The sequence below is a fragment of the Podarcis cretensis genome, assembly GCF_951804945.1.
Source record: "Podarcis cretensis genome assembly, chromosome: 8".
Classification (NCBI taxonomy): domain Eukaryota; kingdom Metazoa; phylum Chordata; class Lepidosauria; order Squamata; family Lacertidae; genus Podarcis; species Podarcis cretensis.
Genome location: NC_137177.1, coordinates 47,767,871 through 47,780,233, shown reverse-complemented (window position 1 = coordinate 47,780,233; position 12,363 = coordinate 47,767,871).

Sequence of the window (12,363 nt, the reverse complement as noted above, 5' to 3'; positions counted from 1 at the left end):
GATACAACAACAACAAATAACACAAACTTCTTCATCAACACAATCTCAAATTCTAGGTAGGGATCCAATGTTAGAAGGATTTTTGGCACTGTTCCAGTTTCAACATGGCAGCCCCCATGGTCAAGCAACATATTATGTTTAAGGTGTAGTGTGGAGCCACAGCTAGAGCGGGAAGGGATAAGCCTCCTCTCCTTATGGGTTTCAATTCTGATAACAATGATCCAATTTTGGACTAGAATTTTTTTACAACTCCCATCAGCCCCAGCCAGCACAATCCATTGTACATGCAGAACTATTAAGAGAGTAGCAAAAACAATGAAGTCTTATTGTAGCATGAGCTTTAATGGGCAGGAGCTCAATTCATAAAATAAATGGGTGTTAATCTCAGATGGGGTGTGGGTGTGGGTGCGCTGACCAAAGGAGCAGGGAGGATACTAACCCTAGCTCATTCTCCCATAGTTTATCTTGGAGCCAAAGTGGCATCAACCATGGAATCATAGAATCAATTGTAGAGTTGGAACACCCTGCGATGCAGGAATCACAAGTTAAATAACCCCCTGCAAATGGCTATTCAACCTCTGCTTAAAAACATCCAGTGAAGGAGATCAGCCTGGGGAACCCTGTGGTTTCTAAAAGGAAACAAGGGGAAAACTTTTATTTTTAAAAATCCTAAAAGCTGTTTTTCATTTCATTTTATGGAAAACAGTCCTATAAAAACCAGACCTTCTCAGGGGGTGTGCAATGGGGCTGGTTGTTGAGAGGGGAAAGGAAACCCAGGGAGGTTGGTAGAATGGAGTGTTTTAGGAAAGGGTGTAGCTGGTTGGCTTGCTCCATGGACAGGAGCTCTTTACATTTTGCTGCAGCTACTACAAAGAGAGGCCAGAAGGCTACGCAACAGAAACAAGATCTACCAAAAGAGTGAAAACTGGAAATGAATTGGGAAAGCAAGATGAATACCGTACATTAATTCCTAATGAGCAACAATTGTTTTTTCTAGTGAGCTAGCCAATAGTTCAAACCGGTATCACTTACCCTAATATTAGAATACCTATTCTGCAGCTGGTGGGTAATAAAGCAGTATCAGAAACCAATGGCTTCCTTAAGGGGTGTTTGAGATGCTTTGAGGCTGAGCTGGCCCAGGTTGTTTATGTTACATTATCTCTTGCAGTCTGAAAACATTTGTCCAGAGGACCTTCATCTCCATCAAAGGGACGGAACTAGCATGTGATAAAAAAGTTGACTGGGGAATCTCCACTTTTAACTAACACAGATGGCCAGTTGGTGATCTTGCCTGTTAGATTATTAAAGTTGTTTACAGGAAAGGAAGGGATGTCTGCAGAGTTGATCCAGGCCTGTTCTGCTAACTGTCTTGTCAGCTGTGGAAGTGATTGTAACTGCATCATCATCATCTGTAATGTTTTCTTCAGCCCCAAAGGCATGCTATAATTAGCTGCTTAGGATTGTGCATGTTGTGTTGTGAGTCAGAATACACAAGTCTGTCAGTTTCAGTTTCTCTCACTTTATCGTTTTCCCCACAGTCTTAAATTCAGTTTGCCAGATTTCTGCAGAAGTTTGCAATTAAAAAACAACAGAATTTTAGTATACATTTCCTAATACAATATCTTTATTTTTTTGCAAGCAGTTTTGCCTATTGTTTTCATTTGCAAACAATGACATGCATTTTGGTCTGTTGTTTTCACTAATATATGCCTTTTTATACATGTTTCCTAATATAAACATATTCAGTGCTTTTTTTTCTAAAAAAAATATTTAGACATACTCTCATTTTGACTCAAGAAAATCACCATTTTATAGTTCTAATCAGGAAAAATAAATACAGTAAATGGACAAAAGTACAAAGATTCACAAAAAGTTTAGGGGTATGCATACCGCTGTGTATCCCCCAGAAAAAAAGCACTGCACATATTTATACATATTTGGGGGTCAGAGAACTACACCACAAAATTCAGAGACATGCAATTTTCAAAGGATAGGTTTGTTTAAATTTGTGTATGGTTTTGAGAACTGTGAGTTAGATAGGTTGACATTCATGTATGAAAAGAACCAAATTACTTCCCCATCCCTAGTGGTGAGTGATAGACAGAGATGTATGAAAATTGGCCCTATTCTTGGTTTGGGCAACAGTATGGAATCGTTTAAATTATGCTTAATTTATGGGAGCCACTTCACACAAAACTTTGGGTGCTTATCCTCAGAGTAGATCCGTTGAAAAAAATGGACATGACTAACTTAGATCAATTAATTTCAATAGGTCCATTTTGGAAAGTAGCTAGTTGGATACAATCCATTATTTCTACATAGGAAATTATGTCACTTCTGAGTGACATGAGTGTTTATTTTGCTGCAATACATGAGTCAAGATGCCATTGTATGCACTGGTCTGCTGACCTGTGTACTCATGCCAAAATAAGCACTCACTCTTTGCTTCACAAATTATGGGACATGTCTCCCCACCACCACATCAATATGGTCTCTGTTTCGGAGGAAGACAGACATGTGCAAAACACAAGAGTTCTTTATGAATGGGTAGTGGAGACAATCAAAGAAATAGACCTACTGAGTTCAATGGGATCTACTTTCTAGAAAACACTTACATATGATGAATAAAGCAACAGGGGACCGAACTGCAAGGAAGCCACTTTTCTGTGACTGCCATTCCATCTTGACAACAATTCCAGGAGAAGTATTTAACTCTCTGGGAGAAAAAAATATAGGAATAAACATGACGACTGTGTCTCTGTTAAGTCCATCTTCCCTTCTCGGGCAGGCGGCTTTGCAGCTGGGCCCTGGGCCTCCCTGTGAATGGCAGTTTGGATCATCTGCCTGCTGCCAAATCAGCCAATGATGGCAGGAATTTGAGGGCATTCCCCTGGGCGCGGGACCAACTGCACAATGGCGGCACTCGGCTGTGCGCCCAGGGCCAGGATATATTCAGATCAAACTTGCCTTTGGCCTCTCTTTCTCTGCGCCAGTTGTCCCACCCACCCTCCCTCAATTTATGGTTGTTTGAGGTACAACCTTTCTGAGGACAATTTTGGTCACTGTATTCAGAGCCAGGCAGGAATTTTCCCATCTGGCAAACTGGCACCAGCCATTTGGTTTTTGTCTACCTCATCGTCACAACCTTGTAAGGTAGATGGGCATTGTGTAAGCTTAGATCTTAGTTGGAGGGGAGGTTGCAGCTTCTGCCTGCCTCTCCGTGGGTAAGGGTATCCTGTTGAAAAGATTCAGGAGGTGTGGCTCCTGTCCAACGCCCAGATCATACCACTAGGGCCATAGAACTCCTCCAATGGATACCACTTGGGACATGCACCAATTTGACATAGGTCATAGGGCATCCCTTCCAGTTGGCTTTACCCTTAGTGGCACTGCCAGCAGACAGTTGCTTATCCCAATGCCTATGGTCAAATCCTTCACATCTGTAACTGATAAAGTTGTGGCCTTATTTGATCCCAAAAACCAATATGCTGTGTGCTGTCTAGTTATTTAATCCTTAGGGAACGGAGTGGCCACAGGGCCTCGACACGCAAATAGCTGCATGGAAGATATCATATGACATATTGATTAATTTTTGGGATAGCAAAGAGAAAGTCCTGTTTTAAAAAACACCATTTTATATCTAGTCTTTCCTCCCAACCTTGGTCAATAATGAATTGATAGAATGGATACAGGAGGGCAACCCTTGTGGGGGCTGGGGGAAGTGCTAAAAAAGGTTAGGAATGGCGAAACATTTAGTATAAACACCAGATAAGTTGGTCCAAATGTTTCTAGGCAATAAATAAAGATAAAAGCTGCCGGAAAGAGTAGGTGACGATAATCAAACCTTTTAAAACAAACTGAGCAGGTCTCTTACGGGTCAGATTCCTTATCAGGGAGTGATGCCCCCCTTCTGTGAAATGTAATGAAACCAATACAGTCATAGGCCGTCGTAGTGTTGGCAGGGTGGAGCCTTGTGTTGGGGTATGGGACTTTTGTTACGATGCCCTTACCTACTACCTTTTGAAGCATCTGGTGACGGCAGGGGGGAAGAATTCATGCTTGACGTGATAGAAAGAATCTTGCTCTGACATTTGTTTTTAATCATAAGTGTAGTCATTAGAGCATGCCTGCTCCTAATTAGCATAAGTAGGAAGGCAAAAAAAGAAGAAAGGAAGAAAGAAAGAAAGAAAGAAAGAAAGAAAGAAAGAAAGAAACCATATCCACCAACAGAGTGGAGACTGAGCAGGAAGCTTACATACACACATCATTTTATTTGTATGCTTTCTTTCCACAGTTAAAACCATGCTAAAGGCAGCTTACAACATGAAAAAGTTACACAACTCAAAACAAAAGTACAGTGGTACTTCTGGTTATGAACTTAATTCGTTCCAGAGGTTCGTTCTTAACCTGAAACTGTTCTTAACCTGAGGTACCACTTTAGCTAATGGGGCCTCTGGCTACCACCGCGCTGCCAGTGCATGATTTCTGTTCTCATACTGAGGTAAAGTTCTTAACCAGAGGTACTACATCCAGGTTAGTGGAGTCTGTAACCCGAAGTGTTTGTAATCCAAGGTGTTTGTAATCTGAGGTACCACTGTAGTCCTAAACAATAGATAAAACATCCAAAACACACAACCAAATTGAACAATTTCCACATGAATCAAGATACAAAATAAAGACACACGCACAAATCAATAACAGCAACAACCCTACCTCCCGACAAAAAACCCCCCAGAGCCTACCCTTAGGATCTAGCACAGCAAGCTGTTTTTGCCCCTGTACCCAGCTCTCCAGCAGTCTGGACAGACTGCAACTGTCACAACTGTGTTGAAGATGACAAATGATCTTTGTGTTGCCAACCTCACCAGAAACCCTTTAGGGATAGCCATGCCCATTTGCCCTGACACTAGGGCTGTGCACAGCCCCTTTCCCTAACCAAACTCATGATTCCGTGGGATGCTTCTTTGCAAGCACCTTCCCTTGGGGAAAGGCTCTTGTGAAGGAGCACCCTACCCCCACAATACTGAATGCTGAGTGGAGGATCATTGCTGCTGAGGTTTGCTTCAACAATATGTTTCTGTGGTAGAATGCCCTGGGGCGGCTGCCAACATCCAACATCCTGAAAGCGCTAGATCGCTCCAGGTGGCCTGACATGGTGATTTGGGGGGTGGCGCTGTGGGTTAAACCACAGAGCCTAGGACTTGCCGATCAGAAGGTTGGCAGTTTGAATCCCCGTGATGGGGTGAGCTCCCGTTGCTCGGTCCCTGCTCCTGCCAACCTAGCAGTTCGAAAGTACGTCAAAGTACAAGTAGATAAATAGGTACCACTCCGGCAGGAAGGTAAATGGCATTTCCGTGCACTGCTTTGGTTCACCAGAAGTGGCTTAGTCATGCTGGCCACATGACCTGGAAGCTGTACGCCAGCTCCCTTGGCCAGTAAAGCGAGATGAGCACCGCAACCAGAGAGTCAGCCATGACTGGACGTAATGGTCAGGGGTCCCTTTACCTTTACCTTTACCTTTACCACCAGACTTGATTGAACCCAGAGTCCTCCAAATTGCCCTCATTTAGTTTAGGCTTTGGCTGAATCTGGGGCACATCCATACCTAATACACCCCCTGATTTATACCCTCACTCCCACCACTACGTCACATTTGTAACTTTGTTAACCTCTATTGCCCCTTTCTGTGCACACTTTAGGTGTCTTAAGAAAAAATGGTTGGAAATCCCCATGGTATACATATTTTGCAAGAAAAGAAACATGTGCCAGCAACATTTTGCATATTAACAACATCTAACTGCTTTCAAACAAAACATAATCCCCATCTATGGAGCTTCACAGCATGAGCAGGGAAGCACATTTGGTTGAACAGCTGCTTGATTTTCATCTAGTGACAGAGTTAACCGTGCACCTGGAATGGATGGTGGGGTGAGAAATTTGGGAAACTATGGACCAGTTGAGACATTACACAATATCAACTGATAGTCAGTGCTCTCCTATGGAACAAATGCCTACATACTTTCCATTTTCCTCATGGAAAATTAATATGCCATTGAGCAGTGGGCCAACAAATCCTGACATTCTCATTTTCTCTATACGGGGAACATTTGTTCATGGCAAAACATTCAAGCAAGCAGCCTCCCACTTCTGAGAACATCAACTGTATCTCAATGAAACATTACATGTGGAGGTAGTTTTTTGTTTGTTTTTTTGGTCCACTCACTGTAACGTTTTACAGTAATACATCCCACACCAGTGTAAACTGATCCAGTGAGGTAAGTTTAAGTGCTTGACCAGAGTTTTCTTTTTGAAAACAATAAAGAATTGGGAACACAAAACAATAAAGAATTGGGGACACAACACCTCCACCCAAATCTTTTGGGGTTTCCCCTCTTCAACTGGGGAGCTTAGTTCTCCAAGCCAAAGTTAACATTTTAGAATAAAAAAACCCAGTGGTTTTCTCAAGTAAAACTTTATACAAGGGAACAGATTTCTTGACACCACATCCTTGGTTTGATTTTGGAATATTCCACTATGCTGTGCACCATAGTAAACTCATTGACTTGTAGTTTGGGAAAGAAAAAAGAACAACATCCCAGCAAATGTTTTTGCCAAGTTTGTTTGTTTTAAAAGGTCTGAGTTAGAGTTAGTTCTCTCCCATATTTCCTTCTTGTGATAATTTGGGATCATGTTGTTAGTACACAGAAGAGGGACCTTTTTTAGACAAAGGGCAATTTTCTCCTCTTGGGCAACCCTGAAGGGGGCAAATAACATTGGTGTGTGTGTGGGGGGGCGGGTTCAGAGACAATGGTGAGTGAAGCAGTAGTGGTTTTTTTGTACAGTACAAAAAAGTCATACAAAAATCTGAGGTTTTCACACACACACACACACACACAACCTCTGCACATGGAAATATTCCAGTCAGACAAAAGGACTCAAGGAGAGCACACAGCAGGGTTAGTGTGAACTGGGGAGAGTAGGTGTGGCTTTGGAAGGGTGTGTGACATGAAGGGTGAGGGTGACGTAGAGAGGCCTGGGGGCCATTTTTGGCCCTTATGATAGAGGTACCCAATCCCTGTTGTGTTTCAAAAAATTTTTGGATCTCCCATTTCTCTTGAATTCTTTCAGAATTTCTAGCTATGGATTTTAATCTGAGCTGTATGAAAGCAGTTTTCCTAAAGTCCAGAATAAAGCATATTGACTATGCTCAGTCTTTACATCCTTTGCTATCACAATATCCAAGATGACTTGAATTCTTTCCATGTGTTCAGCTTGGAGTTTCAATTGCAAAAGTGTGCAGGGGGAGTGGGGGCACATGCATTGCCATTGCCTCCTGCCCACACTACTGTGCACCTCAACACACTTTTGCCCTTTGTGTATCCAAGAAGGGTCTTTGCTCAGTGATAAAACACCTGCCATGCATGCAAAAGGTCCCGAGTTCAATCTGCAATGTAGGTAATCCCCAGTCTAAAACCATGGGGAGCAGCTGCCAGTCAATGTAGATAAGCCTCTGATCTGACACAGTAGAAGGTATATTCTTTATTCCTATAATGGGGTTAGTGTCATGCTTCCCCAAGGTTCCTTCCACTTTCACTTCATCAGCCATGGAGATTTTAAAAAATAAAATAAAACGACAAATTAGAATGGAAATGTAAGCAAATGGACTTATTTGGAATCCCATTTGAAAATGACACAAATCAGAATTAAACTGATTTGTCCATACCTAGTTTTGCTCATCCTTAGCCGAGCCACTTCCATATGAAGCTCTGGGCTGTGATTGATTAGGGGCAGAAACTGAGGTATTGATATTACTATTTACCCATGGTCATATTCAATTAGTACAAATCACACCTTTTCCAATTAACCGGGCTGCAGTACATAAAAGTGTTGTACAGGATTGCTAACTATTTATGTATTCAAGACAGAAACAGACACATAGCTTGGGGAATCAAATATGGATGTCCCATCAATGAGCTGACTTTGCAAGCATTTAGTACACAAATAGACCATTTTATTTAATTAAGAAGATCAACCTCTACAGATTTTAATTAAACTTTCAATCTCATTGGTCAACTTTACAAAGTGAAGTGTGTTGCAAACTCTGTAGATGGAGGCTACTGAGACTTATTTGGGATGATTTGCCCATTCAAGGATATTTGCTCCATGAGCTGCCTTCAGTGAGCAGTACTTTATTTGCAGGTGGCTTGAAAAGGTTTACCTGCAGGACTTGATCTAGGATAGGTTCCTCACTCCTGAAGATTATCACTTGATGCTGAGGCAGCCATCATACACAAGTCAGCTGCTAGGTCAGGCCACCTCACTTGCATTCTGGATTACTTAGCAATGTAAATCACATGCCACACTGAAGTATTTGTGGATAATTAAAAAGGCAGATCATCTTTAAAAAATGCTGAATGGTGCTGATCAATGCCCAGCAATTTGACTCCATCACACTAGTCCTTTGTTATTTGCAATGATGGCCAATTAGTTTCCAGGTGCAATTCAAGGTGCTGGTACTGCATTACTGTCGGAAGCCCTTGGGACATGGATACTTTCCATCCATGGGACATGGATATTTTCAGGACTGCCTTTTTCTGTAAGCCCCTTCCCACATCAATTGAGACTCTGCTCCAGATCCTATGAGCTGATGAGGTGGGGCTGGTGTCTAGGGATAGATTTATTTATATTTTTAATCTCCATGTCAAGCATATCTGTACAGATTTTGTTTTCCCAATTTCAATTCTTAAGGAAATCAGCCCTGAGTGCTCACTGGAAGGACAGATCCTGAAGCTGAGGCTCCAATACTTTGGCAACCTCATGAGAAGAGAAACCTTCCTGGGAAAGACCCTGATGTTGGGAAAGATGGAGGGCACAAGGAGAAGGGGACAACAGAAGACAAGATGGTTGGACAGTGTTCTCAAAGCTACCAGCTAGTTAGTTAGTTAGTTAGTTTTATTGCGGCAAAAGCCAGCGACACAGAACACCACAAGATCAAACAAAAGGAAATCAACAACAACATAAAAAAAAAAAAAATTACACAAGGGAACTTCGCAGTGTGCCATTCAACAAAAGAGATTTACGCTTCCTGATTGCTAAAGTGCAAAATTTGGCCACCTCATATGATATTAAGCTTGAGGAATCTTCCAGAAGGTATTTTCGTAGAATTTCGGGGGAGGATTCCAAATAATGTTGTAGGGGTATAAATTTTGATAAAAGCGGCAAAATAAGTTGAACTCGTTCTTCACTATAAAATTCGCAAAATAGAAGGATGTGAGTGACAGATTCTACCTTATTAGACATACAGGGGCAGAGACGCTCATGCATTGGTACCCGCGTAAATTTGCCGTACAGCACTGCTGAGGGCATTGTCTCAAAGCGGGCTCTGGAGAAAGCCCATCTATAAGCTTCATTAGTGATGTTAGTTAAGTAAGGGGCAGCTGCAAAATTAGGCCAAGCTTTTAAACATCTCAGAACCGGTATGACTTCTCAGAACCGGTATGATGGCGTCTAGCACTCTACTAACGTGAGCTCGTCGATTTTATCTTTTATTCTTTCTTACTCCTTTTAAAGACTATTTTAAAGACTATTTTAAAGACTATTTTAATGAACATTGAGTTTAGATAAATCTAGGCATCCCACCGCACTCTATCTCACTTTCTGTACTCCTGACTCTTCTTGGAAAGTTTAAAGCTGAATTGACTATCTTATCGCATTGCGAAGCGTTTACAGGAAGATTCTTGGGCTGTTTCCACCACAAGTTTGGAGGCACAGACGGAGCATAATTTAGTGTTATGCCAGTAATCCTTGGCACATTACTCCCCCTTGAATAGGATACTCCCAAGGGAAACACTCCCTCGACTCTTTGAAATACCTAGGGAAGATAGAAGAGTGAGGTAAAAAGAGCGATGACTCAGCAATTCGACAGCCCCGCTGATGCGAGGAGGGGGGTTGGAAAACGCTGCAGAGAATCTGAGGACTTAGAGGAAATGGCATGTTTGCCCCTCACTAAGCAAACTAAAATCAGCGAATTCTTTTATGGAAAAACAAAGGACATTTATAATATACCGACTTCGAATAGCTTCTCTCCACTAGTAGAGATAATTGATAAGGAAACTACACCGAAGGAACTATCTGCTAAACAACCCACTAACCCCTTAAGCAACACCATTATGAGACCAAAGGGTCCTAAAAGGGTTCCAACTATGCCCACTCAGGCGGAAGACTGCATCAGAGAGCAAGAAAACCATCTCTCTGAATTACTACTTGAACACTCTACCACATTAGACCTAGTGGCTAAAACCGTGGACTATATCTTTAAATATATAAGAGAAATCAAAGGCTCCTTAGAGAAGATTGTATCCTTTGTATCCCCAAAAGCTAATGTCAGACCCGTAGATGCTTCACCGGAGGATAGGGCCGAACCAACACCCAGAGCACCTGTCCTACTGCGCTCAACTTCGCAGACTGGCTCCAAACTTGAAAATGAACAAACTATGGAAGAACTACACACCATATCTTCCTATAATCTTTCACTGCAAGCCACTAGACTCTGTTTAATTATCCTCCCCTTCAAAGGTCAGGTTGTTAACTGGTCGTCCACACATGTCGCAAGAAGACATCTAGCTGAACTTTTGGGCGTAAATCCTCTTTCCATCGATCTGAAATCCACTGTCCACATTTACAGCAAGCCACACATGCAGAGGATACTGCTCACCTTCGAATCTAAAAAGTTTCCAACCCATATGATGTCCCTACGAAGCTCCCTGACTAACTATGGAATTTTTATTACAAGAGTTTTTATCAACACTAAGATTTGCCCTCTTCTACCCTACTCTCCAGCTAAAAGGAAAGCAATTAAAAATGAGGGCACCCAACCTATTACGAGCTCTTCAGCTCCACCCTCAGACTTAATTAGTTGGACAGAGACCCCCACTCCCCTCCTATCAAAGGCTACTCATCTAGAGAATTCGATGGAGCAGGAGTTACTTGTTTCCTTCTCCCATCTGCCAAAAGCCGAACAAACAGAGATAACGGACAGACTAGATGAGTTATTACTCTATCTTCGCAACTCTGAAGACCTAGCGCCCACAAATGAGGCAAATACTCCACCTAAATTGGAGCGAAAAATGGGATATGAAACTCCTCAGGTCACGTCAGAGCACACACCCCTACTCTGCCCAGCTGAAATCCACGCTGAAATCTCTGTGGCGCCCCTAATCACATTACCGGAGACTTCACCACCCAATGGATGCATCTTCCACGACTCCGGGAAAGTCATTGATGCTATTGAAGAGACAAAATGACTCTCACCTCTATTATTATCCTGGAACGTTGCTGGATGGCAATCGAAAACAATGGACAAAGACGTTCTAACCTACATATCACAGTTTAAGATCATCCTACTTCAAGAAACCTGGATGCAAAATCCTTTTGAACTACACAATTATTTTGCTTTCCACTCTTGTGCCTCAATCGGCACAAAAGGCGGAAGACCGGCGGGTGGTCTGAGCACCTTCGTATCGACAGACCTAGGAACCTCCCCTACCCAATTGAAAATCGATAAAAAATGGATTTTGGCTGTTAAAATATTCTCTACCCACTTTAAGATCATATGCATCAATGTTTATATCCACCCACTTATGAAACAAACTGATCTTAAAAACATCTGGAACGAACTGGAAGACTGCATTCTCCTTGTCTCAAATAAGTTTCCCTCTGCCTCCTTAATTATTGGTGGGGACTTTAATGCAAGGTTAGGCCATTCAGACGAACAGCTAATCAACGAAAGTGTAATGGGTCCCCTAAATGCTAATGATGAACATTGGCCCCTATTTAGACGTCATTCACTTGACCCAGTTACCAACTTTGCTGGTACATGTCTTTTTCTAATGGCACTTAGATTAAACCTTGTTATTTTAAACGGCCTCTCCTCGGGAGACTGCCCTGGCCAATTTACTTATTGGTCAGGTTTAAGGCATTCCGTTATTGACTACATTCTTGTCTCCCAAGAACTCTTTGATGAACATATTGAATTTACTGTAGATATAAGAACCGAAAGTGACCATTTACCCCTAAATCTTAAAAGGACTGAATTTTGGGATCCCTCTAGATGTGGGCTCGCCCCACAGACACCTGTTCCTAATGTTTTACAACAAATAGGCAGATCCAGAATCAAATGGTCCCCTTATGTTAATAACAACTTTAGCATTTGGACACAATCAATGGAAGGTCAACTCCTCTGGGCTCATCTGACCTCCAACAATATTGAAAAGACCTCCCCAATTGACCATTATAATACACTAATCCGAAAACTCCAACCGTTATTGTCAAGACTCAGGAGATCTAGCCACAATGAATTCCCTA